The following is a 15,019-nucleotide window of genomic DNA, read 5'->3' as shown; positions in this document are numbered from 1 at the left end:
AAGAGCTCCTTGCTTTCTGCAAAACTACAGTTCCCAGACCCCTTTGCTGAGGCGCCATGGCCAGAGGTCTGAAGCTAGTGAATGTTTGGTAGCTTAAACAAGTCTAAGGAATGTTTCCTGCTCCACCATCCCACCTGTCTCTAGGGTCCGACTCCTGGACCATCCTTGGCAGTACAAAACTACATGGTTTCTATACATCTGGTTAGACCACCAATCCACTTGGTCCAGTATTGCCTGCTCCAATTGGCCACCACCATCCAAGGTCTGGAAAGCATGGTGTCTTTCCCAGCCCTTGCCAAGCCGAGATTCCTTTAACTGCTCAGGTTTGAAGGATGCATTCTCCAATGATCCTTTTCAATTTTTGGATGTTTTGGTTCAGAAAAGCACTTTCAGACTGGGCTACAGTATATACCACAGCCTATAGGGTGTATTTATTATACGTTTTCTGTATGCCCTATCCTGCCTACACTGCATTACTGTCTACAAATGCAATGTCATTTCTCCCCCCCCCCCTTGCATTCCAAATCACGCTTAATATTCTCTGCTTTGAAACGCGCTTGTTGATTTTCCTCCCGCTCAACAGGTTTAAAGAACCGAGCCGCTTCAGAGGGAGTCAATGACCCAACAATTAACCCCTTGCTTCCCGGAGAAGGGCCGTCACCTCCAGCCACCTCTCTCCAACAAGCAGGCGGCTCAGCGAAAAAGAAAAGTGGGAAACGGACGATCCTCTCGCAAGGGAGATCGAGAGCGACGCGGGAAGTGAGGGAGTGGCGGCTTCATTCTCCTCCCCGGCTTTTGCAACCCTGAGACTGAGAAGTCGCTAGCGGGGGGCTGAAGAAGGGAGGCTGTGTCTGCTTGCAACGAGGAAAGGGGAAAACGTTGAGCCGCGCAGCTCAAAAGCCTGCTGCGGATTCTCGCTCTTTGCCAAGCGCGCCCGGGGAAAAAAAGAACTCGGTGGAACTTCGCTCGAGCATTGTGCGTCTTGGCGCACGTGGAGAAGAGAAACCAGAAGCGCCGGGCGAAGTGCACAAGAAGCCGGTGGGGCTCTGGAAGCCCATTCCTCAGGGCCGGAGAAGGGGGAGGGGGACGCGCCCTCCGTGCAGAGTCTCTCCACGCATGTTACCTTTGTGCCTAATAAGCTGGGAGCAGAGGGAATGAGGAGGAATGCTGCCTTGGAGAGGGCCGATGCTTGCCTGTTGCACTGATTATTCTTGGCACTGCCGGCCGGCTATCTCCCGCTGGAGCCCCGGGCGTGCCCTTTGGCTGGCCGACCCGCTGGCGGCTTGTTCCCTGCGCTGTTGCACGTCGTCCGCCCCATCTCCTCTCCCTCCTCCTCTCAGCTTGGCCGGATCCGGCTTCCCCACCTCCCCTTCCCAGGAGGCGCCTGCCGCGGGCTCTTCGGGGCCGGGCCTGGGAAGCGGCAGCAACACGGCCATTGTTCGGGACCCCCCTTGGCAATGCGGGGGCCCCCCAGACCTCCCAGACCTGGGGCGACCCACCCCCCGCCCCCCTCCCTACGCCACTGGGAGAAACAGAATGGTTTCAATTTGCCAAAGGGGTCAGACAAGGACGTATTTTATAAGTTTATCTCTTCAATCTAAACCATAAGGAAAACTGGATTACATTTTGATGAAATGCAAATTGGTGGAAAGAATGCCAAGTGGTATTAGTTATTTGTAAGAGAATCTATTACCTTTCCAACAATGCTTTAAAATTTGAAATTGGCCACTTGGTTCATGAGTTACAGCCCATAGTAGAAAAGATAGAAAAATTGGCTTTGGCAATAGTGATGACATCATAAAAAGCTAAAACTACCAATGAAAACTGGCTATCATATCAAAACATTATACACATACACATCCAGGGCTTTTTTGTAGAAAAAGCCCAGCAGGGACTTATTTGCATATTAGGCAGCATCCCTAGACATCACCATTGTTTTACACAAGCCTTTTTTTATAGAAAAAGCCCAACAGGAACTCATTTTCATATTAGGCCATACCCCCCGATGCCAAGACAGCCAGAACTGTGTTCCTGTGCATTCTTGCTCCAGAAAAAGCCCTGCAACAGAATAATACAATGAAGCATTAAGCAATCCTTTGTTCTGTTCCCTAAGAATGGGAAAACTAGGCAGAAATCCTGTGTCTTAAGTACATTACACCTTTGTTAGATCTCAGCGGACTGTGAAAAGAGATTGAACATTTGAAATGCCTAATTAGAAGATTTGATTGTTTTAGATTATGGTATAAAATTAGCAACTACGATTCCGCCTCCTCTTTTCTTTTCTTCAAGATCAAGCTATATTGGTCTTCAACTGTTATAAATCAAGGCAATCCAGCATACTAACTCAGGCTATGGAACAATACTTCACTATATTTACAAGACAACACCAGTTTACAAGAGTTGTCTGTCTGCATAGAGATGGTACTATAAAATCTCATTCAATCACAAATGAAACCAAGGCACAAAACACAGTCCACATTTTTGAACAAGTGAGGGCCAATTGAGCATTTATTTTCAACATTTCTAAACAAAGATGTCTTTCTTGGCAAGTGCTCATAAAATATAACATTGTTCAGTATTCTGAGAAATAGAGGAATTTGTAAGATTGGAAAAGGTGAAAATGTCTTTATGTAAGAAAAACTAGGTATGTTTTGAATTTGAAGAATACCCACTGTTCTGGGTCTTTTAGTCTCTATAGAAACATAGCAAACATTTAAAATCCATTTCCTAGCAAGCCATAATATGTAAAGGTGTTATGACAGAGTAGATACTAAAGCAAGTTCACTATTCTTTGTTCTCTTCACAATGTAGTGATTCTGAACAAATCTAAACTAAGTACTTTTCCATTTACATGACATTATTATATATATTTGTATACATGTTTATTGATGAATTTATATGTAGTGCTAAAAAAAATGTTTTCTCCATTGGTCATTTTAGAGACTAACTCTTCCACAGTAGTTATGTCCTGTCCACTGAGCATATGCAAAAGAATATAAACCACCAATACAGTTAAATTCTACAAGTTTCAGTAGACATATTCATGAGATTAAAAAATGACAGTGGTTGCCCAATAGAATCACAAATGTAATGGCCAGAAAATCAGGAATGAAGCACAATTTATGTAATAAATTTCACAAGTTGTTCTGAACACACAGATGGTGAGGCATGACTTTATTGTTGCTTGTATTGATTTTACTGAGGCATATTCTGTGATACAGTAGAATCTGTTAGCAATAAAAAAAATCTGAAACCACCAAAATGCAGAAAGGCTTACTTTGTTTTATGCATAACAATACAAAAAGAAATTGGTGAGCCTGAATATTGGATATGCATGATTCTCCTTTTCCATAAAAATTATTATTCAGTATACATTTGTTTTAAAGAAAAGTTTGGAAAGCTTTACTTCAGATATTCTGATTCATGCATGTGAATTATAATTTGATAAATAGTAAGTAAAGAAGCAAGAGGTTACATATCACATGTTTAATGCATTCCCCTATAAATGGCAAACTCAAATGTGCAGACACTGAAACACCCATAGTTATAATTAAACTGCATGTGTTTGAAATATCTGTCTTAAAGATGCTCATCCTTCCTTGATGTGATGCTAGAAAAGCAATTTCCCCATTTTCATTAGATCACATGTTTTTACTTTAGACTTTGCAGTGAGATTGCATAACAATTTCTTCCATATTTCAGGAAGACAAAGAACGTGTAACAAATGTTTTGTCTGAGGCTTCCTAGCAAACAAGTTGCTGCAACTATTCTCCACTAAAAATCTGACTATCTCACTAGAAATCAAGGACTGAGAGACTGGAGAAAACATCTTTCTTTAACCCCTAGGTAAAACACATTTGTGTTTTCTGCAGCTAGCACCATGGGTAGGCTTACGTGGCCTGCTAGTAGGCCCACTCAAGGTGGCAGCTTCTTGTGAGTAGAGGGAAGAGAAAATAATCAGTTATTCCAATATGTTAATAACTCTACGTGTTTCTCTTTGAGCTTCCTCAGTGGCATCTGCACATACGTAAAAAAAATCTAAAGAAAAAATGGTAAACAAATATATATTTAACTGTTTCTCTTAATTATTTGTTAAAATATATGAGAACAATGATAAAAACATTATTTTTTTAAATAGAACTTCTGAGCATGTACAAAGAACACAGTTATCAAGATACTCCAAAAATACTGCTGGCAACTCAGAATAATGTTATAACAATTATTGCAGGCATATAAAACAAAGGATCCAGGATTGCCAGTTGACTTGCATGCACTTCATGGAAATACATTATACTGAAATACAAAAAAAAAAAAGTTGCAATGAAAATACAGAATGGATTTTGGATGAAGGTTTCTGGGCCCAGACTAAGATTTCCAGGTCTGACTCAAGAAATATCTGGGGACTGCTACATAACAAAACGACCAATAAAAATTATTGGGGAAAAAATATCTGGGGACATTAGGGATGGAGACAGGAGACTTTGTGGGTGGAGCCAGGAACGTTGTGACAAGCATAACTGAACTCTGGCCATCACATTTAAAGGGCTATGTGTGAGCCGAATTGCCTTTTTGAATAAATTTGGGGAATTTTAGTTAGGTGGGCAAGATGGCAAAAATAGCATGGGAGCAGTAACCTGTGTTTACCATACTCAGTATTTCCCAGGAGACACTTTAGTCAATAAAGAGAGTTTTAAAACAAAGCTAATTATATTAGTTGGGGGAAAATTTCAAACATACAAGATAAAAATACACATCCAACACAAGAAATTCAGAACTAGGAAAATAGATATGAAATGATAGGGACATTTGCCCCCTCAGATGGAAGGAAGAGATGGACACAAGGGTTTGGGTAACTGAAGGGCCACTTTCCTTTATTACATAAACACAAGGGCTATATCATAACAGCAGCATGGCAAAGCCAGGGGACGAAATACAGGCATGATGGGCAAGCCACCCTGCCCCTAGGTATAGCCAAAATACATGGTTCGTACCCGGGCGGCCTAGCAAAGGTTATGCCCTGCAGTTCCAACCCCCAGCCGCACAGCTAACGGGTGAATCAATCCATGCAAACCCAAGGCAGTCTGCTTCATCACTCAACCATCCCACACGGTCCAGGAATGATTTAGCAAGACCCCATGCCCCAAAACTGGGGTGCTACAGGTGGTTACCAAGCTGCATATTGAAAGTTTAGGCCAAAACCCAGCCACCGCGAGGCCAAGCCTCTGGTTAGGCAGCTGCACCCTCTAAACGCCCAACACTTCCTTAAGCCCAAGTTTCAAGTCCTCTAAAAAGGTGTCATTACCCTTGTCCGAAAGATGTACACCATGGCTCCTGTATAAATCTGCGCAATCAGCCTGGATCCCAGGGTGAGGAAGAAAGTGGCCCAAAGCCCCCTCGATGGCTCTTTTAAATTTCTGGGGCCCTGAAAAGGAATTCTAAACCTAAACTTAAAACCATTTAACAAATAAAGCCGATCTTCATCCCTTGGATAATCACGGAACTACGCCTCAAGCACTGTTGCCCTTATTGCATTGGGACCCTTCACCAAATGGCTTATCTGCGCCACCCGGGCCCTGCTTGCGCTGTCCCCACCTGAATTTACCCCTGGAACAATTCATGAAGGAATGAGACCCCCCCCTGTATGGGCAGTTCTTTTTACCACACACCCCCTGGGACCCAAACTCCCAACAAAGCAGGCGGGGTTGAACCACCTGCCCCACACTGCTGCGGGCACCAGAAGCAGTGGCTGTGTGCTGTACCACATGTCCACTGTCTGACCTATCACCCAGGTTAGCTCGTGCTGGAGACATAACCTGCAGCCACAGCTGTGGCTGAATCTGATCCCATTCAAGGGCTGGGTTCAAAGCCGCCCTCATTCTGAACTCCTCATCATATTGAAGCCAGGCCAGGCCGGTAAAGCTAGTATAGCTTTTGTAAATGATGTCAAAATACTGAAAAAGGGACGTGGCCCTCCATGGCTGTGACCTGGCAATAATGAACCCGGGCACCCAGTTCACCCATGTCCTGTCAACTTTCCGCTTCTTGATTTTCTCCTTTTCCCTATTGTCATGCCCCTGTTGCCCCCGGGGGGGGTCCCCTGGTGGCCAGCCCTTCCGGAGGACCTTGTCGCCAGCTGTGAAGGTCTCAGAATGGGCAGAGGTCGCGTTGTTTCACCCTTCTGACACTCCTTTCCCTGGCTCAACGGTGGAGACTCCCTTACTTTCTCTCTCTGTGTTGGGCAGCCTCCCCGTCTCATTCGCCTCTCTCCTCCTCGAACTCTCAGACTGGCTTCTTTTTATTCCCCTTTGCACCACACACCTTTCTCCCTATTCCCTCCCCGGCTCGCCCTGCCCCTCCTCAAAAGCTCTGACTCCGGACCCTGGTGTCCTGGGGCGGTTCCCTGGTCTGGCCGTTATGCTGGCCCTCAGATGGGCAGGGCTGCAAGGTGTGGCGGCATGAGTCGTCATGGGCTGGGGCAAGCTTTAGCGGCTTGTCACTGGCTGGCTCATTTTCCCTGGCGGCTGGCCAGCCGTTCCCATATCGGGCAGCCGCAGAGTCTGGCGCGACCGCCGTCCGGCCCTCCAGGCTCCTTAGAGCATGTTGGGGTGAGTGAGGGTGCCGCGCTGGCTCGTGGCAGAGTCTGTGCGGGGCTCAGCCAGGGGTGCCTGTGGGGGGAGCGACCCTGGCAGGGGGGTCAGCCACTTGTGAGCCGACTTCCCCCCTTGGCTGAGTCCCGAGGTGGGTTACACACACCCCTCTTCAAACAGGCGTGAGAGGTAATCAGCCACTTTGTGGTCTGCTCTGGCCTTGTGGTGCACTGTGAAACAAAAAGGGAGAAAACATAAGTACCACCGAAGGACCCGGTCATTATTATTCTTCATTTGGTGCATCCACAAGAGGGGGGCGTGGTCCACTACCAAGCGAAAGGGGCTACTGGCCAGATAGAACTGCAGGGCCCCCACCGCTTATTTCACTGCCAGGGCTTATTTTTCTTCAGTGGAATAGGTTTGCTCGGTCGGTGACAACTTACAACTGATGAACATGACTGGGCATTTAATGACTTGGGGGTTGATTCATCTCCTTGGACCCACTGCCCTTCCACCAGCCCCAGGATGCCCCGGGGTTGCCGCCTGTAAAACAACTCAAAGGGGGAATAGCCTGTAGAAGATTGGGGGATCTCATGTACTGCAAAAAGCAGGGGGTCCAGGTAGAGGTCCCACGCTGTGGGGTGGTCGTAGGCTGTCTTTTTCAGCATCCGCTTGAGCGTTTGATTCATTCACTCCACCAACCCATCCATTTGGGGGTGGTGGACCGAGATGAACAATTGCTGAATGTGCAGCATTCGGCACACCTGTCTCATAAGGTTGGTGGTAAAGGGGGTCCCCCTATCAGTGAGGATCTCGTGGGGCAGCCCCACATGGGTGAAGTAGTGTAGTAGAACTCAGGCAACCCTGGTGCTCTTCATACTCGGCAAGGGTATGGCTTCGGGGTAGCGGGTGCCGTAATCCATAAGCACCAATATGTAGCGGGCCCACCTTGGCGTGCATGGCAGTGGGCCGACAAAGTCCATGGCGTGAGAGGAGGGAGTGGAGCCCTCCCCTAGGTGTGTCTGCTCCGCCCCCACCTCTGATGATGCCCTGCCCGCTCCTCTTCCTTGCGAGGAGGCAAAACGGCCCCCAGACGCAAGGCTGTGCAGTCTGCCTCTGGATGGGAGCCGCATCGTATTAGCAGGAGATATCATTGAGGGGTTATACTTTACCTATCCTGGAGAGAAGAAGTTTCGCAGTGAGGATGAAGGGGGGGCGGGGAAGGTAGCATGAGATGATCAGTGTCACCCGCAATAATGGACCCAAACAGATCAGGAATGGGAATGGCTTTCCAGCAGAAAGTCATACCTGAATGGCAGATGGGTCTGCCTTAAATAGCCAAATTCATAATCTGAGACAGGAGCCCTTGAAGGAGTTTCCTGTCAGACTAATGGTTCCCAGGGCATTTTGGCAAAGGACACCCAGAGAGTGATAATAGCTTCTCTGAGTAGATCATATCCTAAAACAAAGAAAACCTGATTGGGCAATTTAGGGTCTCATGTTTGCTATTGTAGCACCTCTTGCGGGGCATTGAAAAAACATAGGAATTGAGAAGAGAGGAGATGAGTAACAGGATCTTGCTGATGACTAGTGATCGGTCCAGTGATGATCTATTGACAGAAGTGATTTCCTGAATAGGTAGCAGGAAGAGTCCATTGTTTATCTGTGTTACATCAGTTCTTTTGTTATCAGTGAGATGATTGTATTTGCATAGCCAAAGTTTAGGCAAGACTTCTGGATTACAGTTTGCTTGCACGAATACATGGCTGCTTGCAGAAAAATATGTTTTTCTTTTTAACAACACCAGGAGCATGGCTTCTCTCTGGTCTGCTGCTGGTCTTTTTTCCATGATGATGGGGTTACAGTCATTTGTCTGCAGTGGCTATGCAGCCAAGGAGGTGAAGCATGATCTGAAGTCCTTAGGAATTTGTAAGCAGGGGGTACCAGCATGTTAGTAATCCAAGCAGGGGTGCTCTGAGCCTGGCTTTGCTCAGTACAGCAACAGTCCATAAGGGCCAGTTGCCCATAACTGATGTGGTGCATATGTCAATCTGTATACTGTCCATTAGAGTCCAGTGTAAACATGGGGGTTTATTGAAAATCATAGTCCTTGGACAGCATATGCTCTTTTGAAATGCCTTCTGTTTATTGAAAATAATGGAGAACGGGAGCACCTTCTTTTGGGGCTCCATAGAATTGGACCACCTGGTCCAATCTTTTTGAAACTTGGAAGTTTTTGAGGAGAGGCACCAGATGCTATGCTGAAAATTTGACCCTCTACCTAAAAACAGCCCTCTCCAGGTCCCACATACCCACAGATTAATTCTCCATTATACCCTATAAGGACTGGTCTCTATAGGATATAACGGAGTGCCAGTGGACATTCAACCCACTCCCCACTTTCTGATAACCTTGAAGCAGGGGGAGGGCCTCCGAACGAGAGAATACCCTGGGACTGGTAACCCTCGCCCAGACATATAGCTCTGGGACTAGAATGAAATCCTGCATGAGTTTTGGGAAACTGGACTGACAGGACCCAGAGTATGATGTCGACCCCTGTGATTGAAATCACTAAGGTTTAACTCTAAGCTTTGTGATTACAGGTGCAGAACACTGATTTCAATCACAGGGGCTGCCATTCCACTCTTGGACCTGTCATTCCAGTCTCAGAGGCTGCCATTCCACTTGGAGACCTGTAATTCCAGTTGCAGAACATTTGTGCTACTCCAATTCATCATTCTACTCTGAGACTTGGCATGTTCTGTATGTGCTGGAAAAGACAAGGAATTCAGATACCTCTGTCTATACCTTTGATAGAGAAAAGCTGACACAGGGCTGAGATGCCTTGGTGCTACTTGTTTGAAGCTGAGATTTGTACATACAAAAAAACAGGTTTTCTGACATGTACTTTTTAGGATTATCAAAACCTGAGATTACATTCTGGAGTAATTTTAAGTGGCAAATCTATGATCAAATTCTGAAAAAGTTAATTTTTAAAATAAAAAATTCAAATAAAATTCAAACTCTAGCTATGACTTTTAGTCATAATAAATTGGGCATTTTTCTTTTTCTTTTGTTTAATTTTTCATACATTATCTTGGCTCATGAAATTTAATTTTTATATTTGAAGTGTGAACAAAACAAAGCATCATGCTATCACATTGTTTTCCATGTCATAACAAAACACTGTCCAGTAATTACCAGCATTGTACTATATTGGAATTGAAAAGTAAGTAGTGAGAATCGTTTGATGTTAGTATACCAATTTCTCACTAGCATTGCTCTGCCTCCAGGCTTCTGTTTTACCTCAGTGCAAGCTATCGATTTCCCACCAGTTGCTACACAGCTGCATTTTGAAACGTGGCTCACTTCAGTTCCTCTTCTGGTTCCTTAATCCTTAAAAGACAGTATCACAAAGCCGTGAGGGGAATCGGAGGAAGCCACACTTCAAAATGTGTCCACGGAGCAACTGGTGGGGAAACGATTGCTAGCGCCAGGAAAAACAGAAGCCTAGAAACTGAGCAGCGCTAGTGAGAAATCAATCATACACCTTTGAGGCTGGGCCTTTTTTTTTTTTTTTAATCAGCATTCAGCCTTAATCTAGGATCATTGTGTAATCTTGCCCAAATCAATATAGGGGTTTTAATAGTTTACTTACTTGTATTCTGTCTTTCTTTCCAATAGGGACTCAAAGTGGGAAAGGGGACCTGGTTATACTCTCCTTTTTTTAGTTTTCACAAAATGTGCAATATAAATTGAAACAATACAGTACAGTGTAGTTATATTTTCTTGACCAGGGCCTACAAATCTTGGAACTGGCCTTGGTTTTATGGTTCAATCCAAAAGCTATTCAGGAACAGCTGAGTAAGGAAACTAAATACTTAGACCAGTGTAATTAGCACAACATGGAGATATGCTGGTGTATTTGCCATCATAACAGTGTGCCAATGTCATGCTAGTGTAAATCTGCAATCCTGCAGAGGCTAGAAATCAGTGGTGCCAGTGGTTTACCAAGGGAATAGTGGACTTTATCCCTTTCAGGGATGTTCAATCCCCAGAATGGGTATAACATTACTCCAGTAATATTGGTGATACTATAATCTTCACCACAAATGAGATGGCCAGATGAATTTACCATATTGATTACACAGAGCTGATCCACAGATTAGTTTGTTTGTGATGCAAAAATTCCATATGACTTCCAAATTATTACATAGTAATTTTTATGCTTAGTTGCTTGAACTCTGAGCATTATGAAACATGCTCTACTGAACCAGATCATTCCAGGAGGAAGATGTATGGAGGGGGAGTCCTGGGTACGCAAATGAACACACACAGATAGCCAGAAGCTGGAAACAATGTTTTGGGCTGCCTTCAATGGCAAGGCAGTGATGGAATGATACACCCAGAATTCCAGAATTCAGATAAGGCAACATCCCCCAATTAGGTCTCATTGCTAGTAGATTATTCAACTGCCCCTCAACTGCTAGCAGATTTTCAACTGTTCTTGTGTGAATGGCATATTTGACAGTGTCCAGCTTCCAAATTCCACAGATCATTGTATCTTCTTTTACAGCATATAAAATGTGACTTGCCAGTCCAGGACAATTATACATGCATAAATAAGTATCTAATTCTTAGTGTAAAAACAATTTTTTATTATTCTACAACTTATTATATCACTATTTCATTTACTTCTCTCAAATAAAAGTCAATATGTTGCATCACATTTCCCCCTCCCCCTCCTCCCTTTCAAGACTTCCCCAGTGCTCCTTACAATATAAAAGCAATAAAGGTAATTTAACATTTTTTAAAAAAACTGTTTAAAAAGAAAAAAGGAACTTATACTTCTTTATGGTTATTACCTCATTCAATTAATGATCCAATATATTACTAAATTAAGTCATATTATCTATCTTATTATAATCTTTTAAGAAAGAACAAAATATTTTCTCATACTCTCATTTTAACTATCATTCTTATCTCAGTAAATTAAAAATAGCTGTTAAACAAGTTATCCATTATCAAATATCACAAAGTGTCCTTTCACTCTCCAATGTTCTTCCACATAGTTCTGAAACTTTCACCATTCATTATTAAATTTTTCCATATAAAGTTCCTTTAGTGTTCTTGTTAATTTGTCCATTTCACTCCAGTGCATAGTTTTCATAACCCAGTCCCATTTTTCTGGAATTTTATTTTGCTTCCACAACTGTGCATACAATGTCCATGCAGCTGAAAGCATGTACCAAAGTAATGTTCTGTCTTGCTTTGGAAAATTTTCTATTTGTAATCCCAACAAAAAAAATTCTGGTGCCTTCTTCACTTTGTATCCCAAAATCTTTGACATTTCTTGCTGGATCATTTGCCAATATTGTACAGCCCTTTCACAAGTCCACCACATATGGTAGAAGGACCCTTCATGTTTTTTTTTACATTTCCAACATCGATTAGACATCTGATTATTTGTTTTCAACAGTTTTTTTGGTGTCATATACCATCTATACAACATTTTGTAACTATTTTCCTTTATGTTATTACATGTCGATAGATACATGTCGATATTACATGTCATAGAGTTCTTCCACAAATATTCCCATTGTTCCATCTGAATTTCCTTGTTTATATTAATTGCCCACTTTATCATTTGAGATTTTACCACTTCTTCCTCTGTAGACCATTTCAGTAACAGTTTATATACTCTTGAGATCAATTTTACGTCCTCACCAAACAGCATTTTTTCCATTTCTGTTTGTTCTTGTCATTCCTAATATCCTGCTTCAGCAGACTTTTAATGTGTAACCATTGAAACCAATTAAATTTATAATCCAGTTCTTCCACTGATTTTAATTCTGCTTTGCCTCCTTGTATTTTTAACAATTGTTTATATGGTAACCATTTCTCTTCCTCAATATCCAAATATAACTTTATTACTTCCGTTGGCACAATCCACAGTGGTTTCCTCTCATCTCCATATTTTTGGTATTTCAACCAAGTTTTAAGCAAACTACTTCTTACATAATGATGTGAGAAAAAAACATCCATTTTACTTTTCCCATAGAACAAATATGCATGCCAACCAAAAACCTTTCCATGGCCTTCTAATGTTAATAATTTTCTGTTTAATAACATTATCCAATCCTTAATCCATACCAAACAAACTGCATCATGATATAGTCTTAAATCCGGTACTTGGAAGCCTCCCCTTTCTTTAGCGTCTGTCAGGATCTTCATCTTAATTCCTGGTTTCTTGCCAGACCATATAAATTCCGAAAGTTTCCTCTGCCATTTATGAAATTGTTTATCTTCTTTCACTATTGGTATAGTTTGAAACAAGAACATTATTCTTGGTAATACATTCATTTTTATTGCCGATATTCTACCCAGGATAGACAAATTCAACTTATTCCATTTTTGTAAGTCCACCTCAATTTTCCGCCAAAGCTTTTCATAGTTGTTTTAAATAAGTCAATATTCTTTGTTGTAATTTCTATTCCTAAATACTTTGCTTTAGAGGCCACTTTACAGTTTATTAAATTTTGTAATTCCATCTGCTTAGATTTTGACATATTTTTACACAAAATTTTTGTTTTCTCTTTATTTACATAAAAGCCTGCCAGATCACCATATTCTTTTATTTTTTGGAGCAGCAACGGTGTAACTTGAGTTGGGTTTTCATTTATAAACATTACATCATCTGCAAATGCTCTGTATTTGTAAGAAAAGCCTTTTAATTTCAAGCCCTCTATCTCCTTATCTTCTTGAACTTGCATAAGCAGTATTTCCAACGTCATTATAAATATCAAAGGGGACAGAGGGCACCCTTGTCTTGTTGCTTTACAAATTGCTATTTTCTCTGTCAAATCTGCATTTATACAAAGTCTTGCTTGTTGGTCAGTATATATTTCCTTTACCATTCTAACAAAGTCTTCACCCAATCCCAATTTCTCCATTACTGCAAACATAAAGTCCCAATGAACATTGTCAAAAGCTTTCTCTGCATCAGCGAAAAGCAAAGCTACTTCTTTTTCAGGATGTTTTTCATAATATTCTATCTATTACAGTTCTGATATGTTCTCTTAATTGCCTTCTGGGGAGAAACCCTGCTTGTTCCTCTTTAACAAAACTATTCAAATGCTGCTTCAGGCGTCCCACTAAAATTCTAGCGTATAGTTTATAGTCATTATTTAGCAATGAAATTGATCTATAGTTTTTTACATTAGTCACATCTCTGTCTTCCTTTGGTATCAACAAGATTACTGCTTCCTTCCAAGTATTAGGTATCTTCCCATCTATTCTTATAGTGTTAATCAATTTCTGAAGTTTTGGAAGTAGAGTTTCTTTAAGAACTTTATAATATCTTGCTGTAAAACCGTCAGGACCCGAAGCCTTCCCTGGCTTCATTGAGTTAATTGCCACTTCAGTTTCTTCCTTACCAATTGGATTGCTTAAGATCTTTTTCATAATGTCCGTTAGGGGTTTAACATTAATTTCCTGTAAATAGGCATCTATTTTCTCTTTTCCCCCCACATGACTTTTATACAAATTTGCATAATACTTATAAAACTCTCTTTTGATTCCTCCCTGGTCAACAATTTCTTTGTTGCCCAAACTAATTTTATTAACAATTTTATTTTTCCTTTTCCTTTTCATTTGCCAGGCCAAGTATTTTCCAGCTTTATTTGCACTCTCAAAAGATTTTTGTTGAAGCCTTTTTAAGTTCCATTCTACTTCTTTATTTAACAAGTGTCTTAATTGGTCCTGTAGAATTCCAATTTCTTTTAAAATCTTCTTTTCCCCGGTCTCTTTATAAGCTCTCTCTCCTTCTTCTTAATCTCCTTCTGTATGTCTGTCATTTGTTTCTTTTTAGCTTTTCTGTCTTTATTATTCAATGTGATTAAAATACCTCTCATCACTGCTTTATAAACATCCCACACTGTTTAACACTGAACGTCCTCATTTTCATTTACTTGGAAAAAGGCTTTAGTCTCTTTTTGCAGAGATTCTACTACCCCATCTTTTTGCAGTAAATCTTCATTTATTTGCCATCTTAAAGTCTTTTTGGTAGGTTTCGCAGACCACATTATTGGATTATGATCTGCTCTTATTTTTGGAAGAATCTCTATTTTTTGTTGTTGTAAGTCCCAAATTTTTTGTACTCCATAACATATCAATCCTGAGAAAGAGTATGTCAAGCTGAGAAGAAGGTATAGTCTCTAACTGTAGGATTTTTCTCCCTCCAAATGTCTACAAGATTTTCTTGCTTGGCTAATTAAAAAAAAGACTTTGGTAGTTTACCTTCATTATTTTTCTTCCCAGATCTGGCCAAAATATTTTTAACTGTACCATTAAAGTCCCCCATTAGCATGATTTGCTCATATGTCTCTTGATCAAGTTGCTGCATAATGTCCTTAAAAAAAGAATCTTTTGCT

The sequence above is a fragment of the Heteronotia binoei genome, chromosome 3, assembly GCF_032191835.1.
Source record: "Heteronotia binoei isolate CCM8104 ecotype False Entrance Well chromosome 3, APGP_CSIRO_Hbin_v1, whole genome shotgun sequence".
Taxonomy (NCBI): domain Eukaryota; kingdom Metazoa; phylum Chordata; class Lepidosauria; order Squamata; family Gekkonidae; genus Heteronotia; species Heteronotia binoei.
The sequence above is the reverse complement of the archived record's forward strand: the minus strand, read 5'-3'. Positions refer to the sequence as shown.